Genomic DNA, 14551 nt, shown 5'->3' with positions numbered 1-14551 from the left:
CACAATGCAAAACGAGTGTGAGCTGATCAATGTTGATAATGTGCTAGCCAACACCACACTATTACTTGTCTGATTTTTTTTAAAAAATATTCATATACTGTTTAATATTGTAGTCTCTATGTGGCACTACTAAAACCAGCCATTCAGTGCCATAGCATATTAACAGTGTGCATATATGTGCAGTGTATATATTTCTACAATATATGTACCATGTACAAATTCTCCACAAACCTTTGTATCCTAGATGGATATATGTCTACCCTGAGTTTATAAGAGTGCACTTTCAGTTAGCACTCGCTGGGGAGTAGCTACCTAATGACTCAACAGAATGCCACCTTCATTTAATCAATTAAAATGCTCATTTGTAATTACATTTGTAAAAATCAATAAATAAACACAGGATTCTTTTTATATATGGAGAGAGAGAGAGAGGCAACTATCTACACGGGGTAATGTTGTATACAATTTGAAACAAAGATTGCCTAGGAAAAAATTAATGGATTTGATTAAACAGTTGAGGAATGCAGTCAGGTTGTGTGTGATGTTTTACTTATTTAAAACATTTCTAGGCCACTCTTCATCAAAGCAGATGCCAGGATTGTCTTCAGTAATAAAGGCAACAAATTAATTAAAACCTAGTGCAACACAAAAACATGAACATTAGCAGCTGGGGTAAAAACAACAACAACCCAACAGCAGATATATTAAGGTTAAAATGTAAACTTGATTGGTTGAGTATTTTAGAACAACCTGGAGCATGTGGCATTTTCATTGTGTCTGCCTGCTCTGTTTCAATAAGGTTAGCAGTAAAACTGAAATTTACAAGACAAGGGAATTCTTGTAAATGTCAGTCTGCTGCTTGTTTCCAAGCCATGTGAAAACTAGGGTTACTGAATGGTTAATCTTCATACCTTCCTAGTGAGCAATTGAAACTTTGAGGGGCAGACTATGCACTACACGAAAATGTATGTAAGGCCTGATGAGTTTTGTAATGAAAACAGCCTCAGGAGACTGTGTTTTTGAGCAGAGGAGCACTTTGCCTATGTGTAACCTTTTCCCTGCCAAGTATTTTTTCCCCTCCCAGCTTCTCTTCCTCTGCTTCCATATGTGTATTTGTGAAAAAGGGTATTTGTGTGTGTGATTTTAAACTAAAAATCATCATGGGGAGGGGTTAAGCACCCATTCCCTCTACCATTCTTTTGCTCAAAATTGCAGCCTTTTTTTTTTTTTTTTAAAAGGACATCATAGATCACTTTACTATCTCAAAGATCTCAAAGTGGCTTACATACACAATAAGTACAAAAAACCCACTTCAGATGATTTCCACAACAAAATACATGAACAATATCCATAAACTTAAAATAAAATTAATAAAATCAGAGAGCACTACAAGGCAGGATATCTTGGGGCTGCTTTTCTATTGCAAAAACTCTGGGCTTTGTAGTACCTACTTTATCCTTGAGTTCATTACTGTCATGTCACAGTTATGATTAAAAGAGTTGGCGGCAGTAGCACTTTTATTAAATTGAATGATGTCTTGCCTACTGTACTGCCTGGACTCTTGCAACTGCCCATCTCTAGACATGATTTCACCTAGTGGATGAATTCTGAGTCAACTTTAGGAGGATCAAGACCATGTATTCCTGTGAGGGGGCCTCTCACTAAGTGCCAGTGTGGTGTAGTGGTTAAGAGTGGTGGACTCGTAATCTGGTGAACCGGGTTCGCATCCCTGCTCCTCCACATGCAGCTGCTGGGTGACCTTGGGCTAGTCACACTTCTCTGAAGTCTCTCAGCCTCACTCACCTCACAGAGTGTTCTTTGTGGGGGAGGAAGGGAAAGGAGAATGTAAGCCGCTTTGAGACTCCTTCGGGTAGTGATAAAGTGGGATATCAAATCCAAACTCTTCTTCACTTCTCAAATTCTTTTTGTCCAAGGGGGCTGAAGAAATGAAGCCAAGAAAACAACACCTTCTCCCATCACTACTTTACTAATGGGAAACACCCCAAAAGAATCAATTAAATAGCCTTCCAGAGCATACTGAAGTCATAACATCTTTCCCCTGGAGTACACCTGTTTGAATTTATGGGGCTAATATTTTTCACATATATATAAAGATGAAAGTGCACTTCTTCTGGAAACTGCATTAAGTCTTAAAATTATTGTTTCCAAAACTTTAGTGCATTATTCTAAATTTTAGAGGGAATAATAGGGCTATAGTACATCTGCACTTTACTGAAAACCCTGTGTTTGTTCTCAAGACAAAGTGCAACAAGGGAACTGTGTTTTGGGCTGAATCCTGCACACACTTACTTGGGAGTAAGCCCCATGAAACTCAGACTTATTTCTGAGTACAATTGCACTATAAGAATCAATGTTGATGACTTCTTCTTTCTTCCCAGGATGACCTTCCTGTATCTGGGTACCTGGTACATAATTCCTTCAGAATGAGCTGCACAATTCTCTGTGTCTCTGCATTCCATGCATTCCTATCAAGTATCAGTACCCAGACCTGGTCAAATCAGATTTTTCTTATGGTGGATGTTTTAATAAGAAATAATGTAAGAAGTCAGCAAAATGCTTCTCATTAGAGAGATGGGCAGGTTGCTTTACACACCCAACAACAGCAAATTTGTAAGCGTAAGGTTTTCAGAAAAGAAGTTACTGTAATAGCTTTTATCATCATACGTTTGAGAGATATGTAAGTTATTTTGTCTTTTCAGATAAAAACTCATGGTGCAAATTTACTTCCTGCTTCTAAAGAGCTGTCCCTACATGCTGTCTGTCTCTCGTTTTTTCATTTCCACTGTTTTACAGTGGCTACCACAGATGTGTACATTACATTTTTAAATAGACTTTGAGGTAGTTTGTGCGTTTTGGCACTCAGCTGGGATAGCTCAGTGAAATGAACACGAGACTTTTAATCTCAGGGTTGGGCAAAAGATTCCTGTACCATAGGAGCCAACTCCTAGGGGCTGAGGGGGATTGGCCCCCCAATAAAATATTTGAGGAGGTTGCCCCTCAAAACAGATGGGCTGGGCATTGCCTTATAAATGTTCACAGTATCATGTGATCGATTATGCGGGGCGGGGCTTATCTCTCTTCCTCCTATTTTATTCAAGTTGGCACACCTGACCCTCACGGTCCCTTACAATTCTGTGATTCTGATTTCGCTGCGAGGACACCACCTGTCCCAGAAAGAGAGGAGGAAATGGCAACGCCTTACAACGATGGAGTTGTCCAGGGTCTTGAAACCGAGATGCCATCGAATGCTTCGAGGATCCTCCCCCCTCTCTGCAAAGGGCTGTCCTATGCGCCCTGTAGGGCTACGGAATCCCCACCGGAGTTTTAGAGGCTGGCACGTTTATTAAAGTTTACCACTGGCCACTTTTCTTTTCACCCCCCCACCCCGCTTAAACAGCGACTCGTCTCAAGGTCCGATCGCCGTCCACGCAAGAGAGGAGTTTGCGGTGCAAATCGGCGTCCTGGCCAACGTAGGTTTCATATTCGCATTTAAAAACCCCCTTTGGCCCCCCAGAGCCGCGCTATGAGGAATACCACCGGGATCAGAGACGCAGCGCGCAAGGTTGGTTACAGAGTCTCTCTCTCTGGCGGTGAGCTGCTTCGCTCCGGGCTTCCCGCCAGCCTCCTCCCCCAGCTTAGAGACTTTCCCCAGCGGAGCTGTCCTAAGAGGCAGAACTTTAGGAACCCGCCCCGCGCGCCGCCTGGGAAACGGAGGGGGGGAGGAAAGAGCGGCGGCTGCGGATCTCAGCGGGCTCTATAAGGCAAGAAGACAATTACCGAGAGAGAGAGGGAGAGGGGAAAAGCAGAAGGTGGGATCGCCTGCTAATACGTAGGCGGGGCCTCCTTCCCCCCCCCCACAAGAGGCATCTTCCCTGTCCAATGGGGCGTCAGGGCGCCCTCCGAGGGGCGGCCTCAGCCAATGAGGAGCCAGGGAGGCGTAGCCGCGCCTTGCAGCGAAGCTGAGCTCCTTTCCTCCGCAGCCTATCCGGCGGCTGAGACGGACCGAGCCGGAGCTTGCCTCGCGCGGGCAGCTGCGCCGGCTAAAGCGGACGGGCGGCGCGCGCGGCGCTCGCTTGGGTCGCCCCCCCTCCTTCCCCTCCCCGCCGCCCTTTGAGGGAGAGACGCTCCCTCAGTCAGTCAGTTGGTTTCGAGGGGGGAGAGGAAGGTAACCGGACGGAGCTCCTTCGCCTGGGAGCAGCCCGGCTTCGCTGCTGGGGTGTGGAAAGGAGGTAAGGGAGCCGCCGCCGCCGGGTCTCTCTCGCGTCGGTTCTCCTGAGAAAGTAGAGTCTGGAAGGGGAGCCGAGCCGGGCTGGGTTCGAGACTGAGGGGCAGAAGCGGCTCCTCCAGTCCGGCTGAGGGGAAAGCGGGTCTTCCGAGGAGGGGCAGGTCGGTGCCATCCCCTCCCCCTCCCTCCCCACCTTTGGTGGAAGAGAAAGAGAGAGGGAGGAATTAATGGAGGGCTTTTGGGGATTAGTTCTCCACAGCACCAGGAACTCTCTTTGTGTGTGTGTGTGTGTGTGTGTGTGTGTGTGTGTGTAGTTTCTGGTGGGGGGTTGGGGAAGCGACACTTTCTTCATGCACTTGCTGCAGATGGTGCAAAGGTTCCTCACGTTACTTTCTTCCTCTCCCCTCCGAGAGACAGACAGGCAGTCAAGATGGAAAGTTGGAGGAGGTTATTCTGGCCTGGGAATAGGTGAGGAGGCGAAGGCAGGAGGGAGTTGCCTTTCCCTCCCTCCCTCAGGGATCTCTGCTTAGCCACCCCCATTCCCGTGGGTGGAAAAATAGCACGGGGGGGGGGGGGAAGAGAGGGGCTAGGGGTCGGAATTCGCCTCCCCCCCCCAGCCCAGCACAGAGTTCGCCTCTCTCGCGCACAGCTTTTGTGCCTGCTGCAGCATTGCCATGCATCGCTTGATTTCATCTACTGTATTTATTTATAAGTTTTGCAAAACAAATGATTCTGCTTGGACTAGGGCATAGGTTGGCACAACGGTGGTATCTGTTGGACTGCCGACGTCATTCGCTGGACAGTTGTCTAAAACCGGCACCTCAAGTTTAGTCTAACTTTTTAAGGAATGCTGTGTGCTAATTGCTGGGATGTTTTTATAAGGCTCCCCCTTCCCCAAATGGGCATATCGGAAGGGAGAAAATGGGGCGATTTTCTCTTCCCTTTGGTTTTGAAAAACAATGTATGCATATCAATCGTAGGTGCTAGAATACGGTTATTTATTTTCTCATTGTCTGGTCCAGCAAAATGATTTTTCAGCAGTTTGATTTTTATGTATAGCAAATGGCAAACGATGTCCTGTGTGTTTTCTCCCCCCCCCCCCCGCTACCCCCTTGTTTTTCTTCGAGTCTGAAGCATGGCCACCAATTCATTTTTTTAAAAGAAAGCTTTCTCCTTGTTAATGTCTTGTCTTATGCTGTATTTAATGGAACACAAGTGCCTTTGTAGTTTTGTGGAAAACTTTTACCATTATTTTATGGATTTTGGTTTAACAACATTTGCAGGGCTTTCCACTGTTCCTGGGTAGCTAGCTCACTGCCTTATTTTGACAGTAGAGTGCTCTGAAGCTGATAATTATCTAATGCACCTATTAACATATAAAGTGAGTTTGTAAGCTACATTTTTAATGTATGTTAGAGGATACCTTTGAATACTTGCAGCATGGTTATCCTATTTTTATAGGGTTGGTTTTTGGCAAAACATTGTTTGAAAACAGATATCTATATTTTTGTAGTAAAGATTCTTGCTAACGAAAAGACTGCTGTTAATTCTTTTACCTTATTTTTGTGTTCAATTTTCATTCCTAAATGTTAACACTAGATGGCTTTCTTGCATCGTCCAGAAAGTACAGTACAGTTCAGAGCTGGTGACTTTGCTAGGTTATATCCTAGCACTTGCTGCTTATAAAATGCTAGTGCCCTGATTTGTTTTATAGTAAATGGAATTACAGTAAAACCAAATTTAAGCAGTTCCGTTCTTGGCAGTTTTGTTTTGACATTCTTCTTTACAGAAGTGCTATATGTACAGTTTGCAATTTCTATAATTCTGTGGTAAGCGATGCTCAGGAAAAGCCCTTTTCCATGAAAAGGGCTGCTTTATTGATGCATATATTGATTAATCAAAATTGCATTCCTTTACATTCTCTTTGAAACTGGTATAACCTCTTTAATTGATTTAATACAAACAAATCAATATTTTCTCTAGTTTTGTATTTTTGTTGTTAATTTTGGCCAAAATGATGCTACTCCAAGTCAGGTTTCATTAGCTTCTGTGTAGCTAATACACTTGTATTTTGTTTGTACAAAAAGTGGCCATAGAACAGTTCTTTATTAGTGCATGATGTTTTTCTTCCTATGAACTAGGTGACTATGCAATTAGTGTAGATATGCTTCTCTCCATTCATAGGAGCACAGTATGAAATAGAGACTGTGCTGTTGTTGTGGCCTGTCTTCTACTTGGGTCATGCTCTGAAGAGTAAAAATGTCCCGTCCCCCCCCCCCCCGAATATCAGCACCCTTAGACTGCATATCAGTACAGAGGATTGAAATGTAGAGGTGCTGCATTTGGATTTAGGAAGGATATTGGGCTCATTATGGTTATCCTTTATCTGTGCTGTTTTCTGAACTATTGTTGATGGAAAACATGAAATGTAGGACCCCAGTGAAAAAACTGCTTACTACCTAAGAAATAATTACAGATGAAATTATTCCAATAGTGCAACTTTAAGGACATTAAAAACACAGTTTGGCTTCAGAATTGTTGGCTTACTCTGAATGTTCATATAAATTAAAATGGATTCCAGCTAATTCTTAACCATTGACTTGTGTTTGCTGTAGTAGCTGTCTCTTACTGCTTTGAACTTGAAAAGGAAGAATGAGATAATATTTCTGCAGTTTTGAAAAAAAAATGTATAGATGGTCTAAGCAGCAGTGTAGCTAGCCAATAGGGTGCCTGGTGCGGCACACGCGCCCTGCAGCTGGGGGCAAAGCGAACCGCACATGGGGGCGGGGTGAGCCAAGGCAGGGTGTGCTGTGTGGAGCCTCTCCGCAGCCTCCCCCTCAGCTATAAGGTGGCTGAGGTGGTGGGCAGACGCAAGCCCTGCGCTGCTCAAAAAAGCAGTGCCGAGCTTGCAGGCAGTCCACCCGCTGCCTCACTCTCAGGAGAGACGCATGGCTCAGGTACACTGCAGGCCCCGCGGTGTGGCGCCCAGTGCCCCCTGCCTCACCTAGCTGGCAGAAAACGAGCCCAGGAGGATCCCACAGTTTCATTAGCTAGTGGAGAGAGAGAAACTCACAGAGCTGCATTGGCGACCACCACACCTGAACTTATCTGCCATCGCTGGGTGGAGCTGTGTCCGCTGGGCTTGTTGGGCCATTGAGGATGCTCCGGAAGATTTTGGGCGGCCTCGGCAGGCAGTGCCCAGCCACAACCGGTGCTGAGACTGTCCCAGCCCGCCCCTTCGTCGGTGGTGAAGGAAAAGCGCTGCCTGTCGCCAGATGGTTTTCCACTTGCTAGGTGGATCGGCTGCCCGCAGTGGCATAGTAAGGGGGTGTGGTGGGTGAGGGAGTTATTTTTTCAAAAAATGTGTCATGAGCCCAATTTTTATTTATTTAAAAACACAATTTTTGCCATTTTCTCACCCCCCCCCCTCAGTGATGACACCCAGGGTGGCTCTCACCCACCACATGCCCTTCCTACGCCACTGGGTCTAAGCCAAGATGACATTTTTCTTGGGCCAATGTCAGACACTTCATCATTCATTACTTCCAATATTATGATTCTGAATATTCACTTGGAAGGAAGTCTTGTCAATTTCAATAGAATTTCCTAATAAGCATTCTTGGGATTTCCTCTGTAGGCCTAGTGAAGAATCTTAAATCCCAATATTTGATACTGGAAGGGGTTAGAATAAGGCATAAGTTTTCTTGGCTCTGCTATGGGGTAAGCTTTGCCACTGTGGAGGCCCCCATTGTACGCTCTGACCAAGTGCAATGTTTCTGCCCCTGGCAGCCATAATAAAGCCCCCAAATGAGGTATTAAAGTTGTGAAGTGCCCAATTCATTGTATTCAAAACTGCCCTATTTCCTGACAAGGGGCCTAATATGGGCTTCTCTGCTGTGTCAGCTTGGAGTTGGCACAGCTAAAAGCAGAGGATTATTGCCTCATGTCCTCTACTCTGGCTGTCAGGGAGCTATAGGGCTGCAGTTGTAGTGGTCAATTGACTGGTCAGTGCCATCCCAGCTCCAGTTTTAATTGCTCTGCCCTAACCTTAGGCATGCTTCCTAGGGAGAAAGTCCAACTGCCCTTAGTGGGAGTTACTTCTGAGTAAGCATCCACAGGTTTGAGTTTCATAAGTTTCAAGACTAGAGTAAATATTTATTTATTTATTTATTTGGTTTGTTTATGCAGGCTGTGACTAATGTTGTCTGTTACCCAGTAGTAGGCTTTTCTTGTAGGTTGATGCTACAAGACGTAGATTGAGATAGTTGGCCACTTCTGCTTCTGCTTGTTGTTTCTCACATTGGTAAATTCCATCATTGAATGTTACAACTGAAATTGTCTTGGTGGATGTTACTTTATATGTATGATTTGGCCTCATTTTAAAATGTACTTCAGTGTTATGTCTATCCCTAGACCTGACAGAGGGTTAGAGTATAATCTACTCACTTGGTATGCTTTATAACATGACTACAATAAGTCAAATTGTTTACATTCTGTATGTAAAAGCTACTTACATTTTATGTGCTCTTATCCATGCACTTTAGTTAGGTTTGTGTATCCAGTTCCATGTTTCTGGATTTGTCAAGGTTGATTGGCAGGTGTCTTGTAAGTAATCAGCTCATTTGGCTTTTATAGAAGACACTCAGAATATTTGACATCATCTGTTAATTTGCAACGGAATAAATTTCTGGAATAAAAGTTGCCTACCTGTACTTTTGTAATTCATTAACATAATTTCAATCTTGCAAACTCCTATCTTTTCAGTTTTCTTTGAATTTATATTAGTTAGAATATTTTGTCAAGCTATTTTGATGTGTGAGAAACACTTGTTTAATCAGAGTTTTTAAATATCTGCCTCATGTACATTGATGGCACTAAATTAAATAAACGGAGCATTTACAAAAAGTTACTTCCTGATGAAGTAAAAAGTTCCCTCAACTAATTGAGTAGATGTTTATTTGCTCCTGTGTAAATATTTCTAATAACAGTAGAGGAAGAAGTGTTTCCAAGGTTGTGCTGGCCAGGGTTGGAGGGGGACAAGTTTTTCTGTCTGTCCTTGGTGGATCTCCTTTTAATAAAATGCCCCCCCCCAAAAAAAAATAACCAATGCAGGATAATTAATTATGCCAGTTCCAAACTGAAGCTTCTTCAAGGAATGGAGGGTTTCAGATTGAAGACTGCCTCTACCCCACGCCTGGAATGAACCATTTCAGGGCCTAACATTGACTACTGCCAGCAGTAGAACTATGTTCATAGAAGTATCTGTCAGAGTGCAGCAGGAGCCTGTGCAGCAGATGTGCCTGTCTACCAGTGTAGCTCTTCACCAGCGCCAGCTACCTCCAGCCAGTGAATGAATGGGGGGTGGGTAGGATTGTTCTTCCAAACTCGTGTAGTTATTTGACTTTCTTTAATTGGGTGAGAATTATAATCATAGAGGTGGAAGTGTCCTAAGGGTCATCTTGTCCAATCCCCTGCAATGCCGGAATCTCAGCTAAAGCATCCATGACAAATGGCCATCCAACCTCTGCTTAAAAACTCCCAATGAAGGAGAGTCCACCACTTCTTGTGGAGTTCCACCGTTGAAAAGCTGTTACCGTCAGAAAGTTTTTCCAAATGTTTAGTCAGAATCTTCTTTCATGTAACTTGAAGCCATTGGTTCGAGTCCTACCCTCCAGAACAGGAGAAAACAAGCATGTTCCCTCTTACATGTGACAGCCCTTAAGGTATTTGAAGATGGCTATCATATCTCCTCTTAGTCTCCTCTTTTCCAAGCTAAACATATCCAGCTCCTTCAAGCACTCCTTGTAAGTCTTCATTTCCAGACCCTTGATCATCTTGGTTGTCCTCCTCTACAAATGTTCCAGCTTGTCAACATCCTTCTTAAATTGTGGTGCCCAGAATTGGACACAGTATTCCAAGTGCGGCCTGACCAAGGCATAATAGAGTGGTACTCTTGCTTCCTTTGATCTGGACATGTACTTCTGTTGATGCAGCCTAGTATGGTGTTAGGTGTTTTGCTGCTGCATCACACTGTTGACTCAAGTTAAGCTTGTGCATCTGGTTCTTCCTGCCAAAGTGTAGGACCTTACATTTGTCCCTATTGAAATTTATTTTGTTAGCTTGCATCCAGTTCTCCAATCTGTTATGGTCATTTTGAATTCTGATTCTGTCTTCTGCAGCATTAGCTAGCCCTCACAGTTTGGTGTCATCTGCAAATTTGATGAGCATCCCCTCAATTCCTTCATCCAAGTCATTTATAAAGACGTTAAACAATAATGGGTCCAGGACAGAACAGTGTGGCACCCCACTTGTCACTTTTTTCCCAGTTGACAAGGAACCATTAATGAGTACTCTTTGGGTTCAGCCAGCCAGCCAGCTACAAATCCACCTCGTTCAACCCAGATTTTACCAGATTCCTTGCAAGAATATCATAGCATGTACTTCACTGTCTACACAGTGTGAACCACTCTGGATAGTCACACACTCCTGCATAAGTATTCTGTAGTAAGAACTGTAGTAAGAAGAAAAAGAACCCCTACAACTGACTGCTGTTCAACATGAATAAAACATGTATAATAAATAAATAGTCATGTTAGGTAACTTTGAATATTTATTAACATGAGAAGTGTTCTATAGTAACTCCAGCTGGTCATTGTAGCAGCAAAGTTGGGAGCAGTTTACAGAGAGAAATGTTGGTCTGGCAATGTGGCATACCTTTTGCATAGGATCATAGTATTTAGTGTTTCTTTTGTGCCTTTTTGGCTTTTCAAATCCCAGTGTGGCAAAGCATCCAGAAAATGGAGAGCTGGAGAATGAAATTATGGTATAGGGAACAAAAATACAGATACAATAAGAATGTTCTGATTAGAATTGAATACCCACATACTTAATTGTATTTAAATATCAGTGACCCATAAGCAGTATTTCTTCCTTTATTTATTAGAGATACAGAATAGAGTACTGGGCTCAATTTGTGTTGAAATTAGAACAAACTTCATGGAAACAGCTTGTATGTTTAGGATTTATCCCTTTATATTTGTTGCAAAACAGCATGGCATGTGGAAAGTCCTAGCAAGATGACTGAATAGAGCAGATATCTGTGGAGTATTACAGAAGGTTCTAGGAACATTTTAAGATGTAGAGACCAAATGAACAAAGCATAGGGAGGTCAATCTATTCCATTTAGAGAGGCTGAAGCAGGGTTGCAGTCAAGCAGTAGGCTGCCTGGAAGGTAGGTGGGCAAGAAATTTGGAAGACTCAGAGGGGAAAAAGCAGGGAAGTGAGAATGTATTTGCAGCTGACAAGCAGAGGCAGCTAGAGGAAGACTACAGCCAAATGGAAATAAGACCAAGATCTGGCTGTTGATCAGGCCTGATCTGGAAGTATTTAAGACAAGTCAGAGAAACAATGGATTGTCTGGGTAGTGAAGCATTCAAAGAGAATGCTCTTGTCAGCCTTAGCACAAGGGGCACAAGTGATCTAATCAGAAAGCTTCCAGCTTGAGACTTGCAGTACTGAAAATACTGCACCTCTCCAGATATATGTGGCTTGATAAAGAGCACTGGGTTTTCAAAGTGAGGTTATTGATAGTGATGGTAAAAATTTATCTAAAATGTATAAACTGTTGTTACATTGGAATTTAGAAGACGAAGAAGTTAAGTCGGTGATGATCAGCTGGGCCAGGGATGTGGGTCATAATATACAATTCGAAGAGTGGGAGAAACTGTGGAACGAAGGATTAAAATTCACTGCTTGTATGACGTTAAAAGAAAACACGATGAAGATGTTCTATAGATGGTACATGACGCCGGTGAAACTGGCAAAAATGTACAAGACATGCAATCGGTGTTGGAAATGCAGGGATAAAGAGGGCAGTTTCTTCCATTTGTGGTGGGACTGTAAGAAAGTGAAAGACTTCTGGGAGAAAATATACAATGAGTTAAAGAAGATCTTAAAATACACATTTACGAAAAAACCAGAAGTCTTTTTGTTGGGAATGGTAGGAAGCGAGATAAAAAGGGAAGACTGCAAATTCTTTAGATACGCAATCACAGCCGCAAGAGTGTTACTGGCCCAGGGCTGGAAACAGCAAGATATACCGACCATAGAAGAGTAGAGAATAAAATTATTAGATTGAGCAGAGCTAGACAAATTGACAGGGAAGATCAGATACTTAAGAGACCAAAAATTCATCGAGAACTGGGGGAAATTTGTAGAATATCTGGAATGTTTAAGTGAAGGACAGATGACGCTTAAGGGATTTAAAGAAGCACTGTAAGAAAAGTAAGATGTATTGTCTAAAGAGAATAGGGGGGGGAAAGGAGATAAATAATGTCAATGCAAACTGGAGAAATGTGTAATCAAATCATGGCTACGAATGATTTACGGAACAGTTGAGGGAAGTCCAAAGGAGAAATAAGTAATGGAAAAGATGTGAAACTTATGCAAATTGTTTTGTTTTATTTGTGGATTTTTGTTTTGTTATGATTTACTTTTATTTCATTTGTGGATTAATAAAAATTATATGGGGAAAAAAAAAAAGATAAAGAGCACTGGGTTTAGGTTGTTGTAATAGTGTCAGCATCTACATGGTTGGAATGTGTAAAGGACAGGGGTCTACCATTTTTGGTTGGCGTTGCTCACCAAGCCAAAAAGTCTAGCTAGTAGACACCCACCTCCCAATCAAGCCTCCAGCCCTCTTCTCTCTGGGCAATAATCTAACAGGCATTTCTCAAAGAAAAGACCAGTAGGAAGCGTACTAGGTTTGGTACTGCTGGTTTGAAAACACTCTGAGTGCCTTCAGAAAATAGCATTCCATTCCTGTTCCAAAGCAGGAAGATCCAGTATGGGGGTTGTTGGTTTGGCCCTGTGTGGCCAAGGCTCATCAGAAATGTTGGCAATGCAGCTGCTAATCTCCATCATTCCTTACAATTTTGGAGGTGGCAGACATAACCACATACTTGTCTGGATGACCTCCACTCACCTCTAAAGCTTCAAAGTTGGGAAGAAAGCTTTGTTGGGAAGTTGAGGAGTGAAAATAAAAGGATAGGAGGGAAACCTAGAGGTAGAATTTAATGTCATTGATAAGTAAGATGAAAATTAAACCAAGTTCCTAGACAGAGTTAAAATAAGCTGTTGAGTCATCACTTGCTTTTTCAACTTCCTAATGAGGCTGATTTTATCACCAGATGATGGACCCTGGCATTGATGTATTGCATCTTGGTTTAGACAATTTATCCAAACATCTTTCACTAACATGGAAATAAACTCTGTCCTACTGAAATCTCAATTGTGGCTTACATGCAAATACAGTACATAGTTTCATTTTTCTACTGTAACCTCCAAGCAACATTCCAGCAAGAAGATTATTCTTGCTGAGCCATTTGAGGTAAGCTAACACATTTGCTGTTTGACCATCAGTACAATTGTCCTCCATGGGCTTCATATACCAGCTGTACCACTACAAATGATTGTGTTGAGTGGTTGCTTTGTTTTAAAAGAGGGAAAACAAATGTGATGTTAATGTACAGTTTCCAGAGTTGACCACATATGGGGGTTGGAGAGGGGACTGGCAAGGAAGTGCATGGATGGATAAGATGTAGACAGCATTGTGGTGAGACAAGAATTTTAAGAGGTGGGAATAAACTGGAATCAGGGGTTTTCATAGATGGAATAGCATGCAAAACAAAGTATTTACAGATTTTGTTTAAAATATTTTTCAGAATATGTATTGTAAAAACTCAACGTAGATAGGAGTGAAGTTGTGAAAATCCTAAAGAATAGTATTTGTTAAAAGTGTAATAAATAATCCCCTTTAAAAGGTCTTATAACACATAGTAACCTATAGTAAGGTCATTTGTTGACACATTATTTCTTATTGCTACTGAGGACACAGTTCAGTGGAAATGTCTCTGGCACAAATGCCATTGAAACTATATGAATGGTTGCATGCTACATCCAGGGTTGCTTGCATAAATGTTCCCATTGAATTGCTCATATATATAAGCCCAGTGTGGTCAGAATTGTAACCTGTATTGTGGAACCTTGAAATTAGTTTATTAATGTATAAGAAATTTATAAGCTTTGTTAAAATGATCATGATAGATATTTGCCTTAAATAGATTTATTTTGTATGGCCTTCAAAAAACTTGAGTGAGAAGATGATGTGTTCTATATATGTTTCACATGGTGTGATTTAATCACTTGCTTCCATTTTAAAAACAACAATTATAGTTGTAAATAGCTTTTTCTAAAGCATATCATAAATACTATAGGAGTTAATGACATTTCAAAATAACAGCTGCT

General features: G+C 42.3%; 1 protein-coding gene across 7 annotated transcripts in view; it reads left to right on the top strand.

Annotated features, from left to right (window-relative positions):
- Positions 1 to 3999: 3999 nt before the first annotated feature.
- SIPA1L2 (signal induced proliferation associated 1 like 2) overlaps positions 4000 to 14551 on the top strand; it is an 86375-nt gene continuing 75823 nt past the window's right edge. For 5 of the 7 annotated variants that reach the window (XM_083732043.1, XM_083732042.1, XM_083732044.1 and 2 more), the window contains exon 1: positions 4000 to 4250. The gene's annotated coding sequence lies outside the window, so the exon portion shown is untranslated. Of the gene's footprint in view, positions 4251 to 4317; positions 4408 to 14551 lie in introns of those variants that run through there. The other 2 variants (XM_083732039.1, XM_083732040.1) reach the window with 2 other exon arrangements.

The sequence above is a fragment of the Podarcis gaigeae genome (genome assembly GCF_964106915.1).
Source record: "Podarcis gaigeae genome assembly, chromosome: 3".
Taxonomy (NCBI): domain Eukaryota; kingdom Metazoa; phylum Chordata; class Lepidosauria; order Squamata; family Lacertidae; genus Podarcis; species Podarcis gaigeae.
This window is presented reverse-complemented; position numbering and strand designations above follow the sequence as displayed.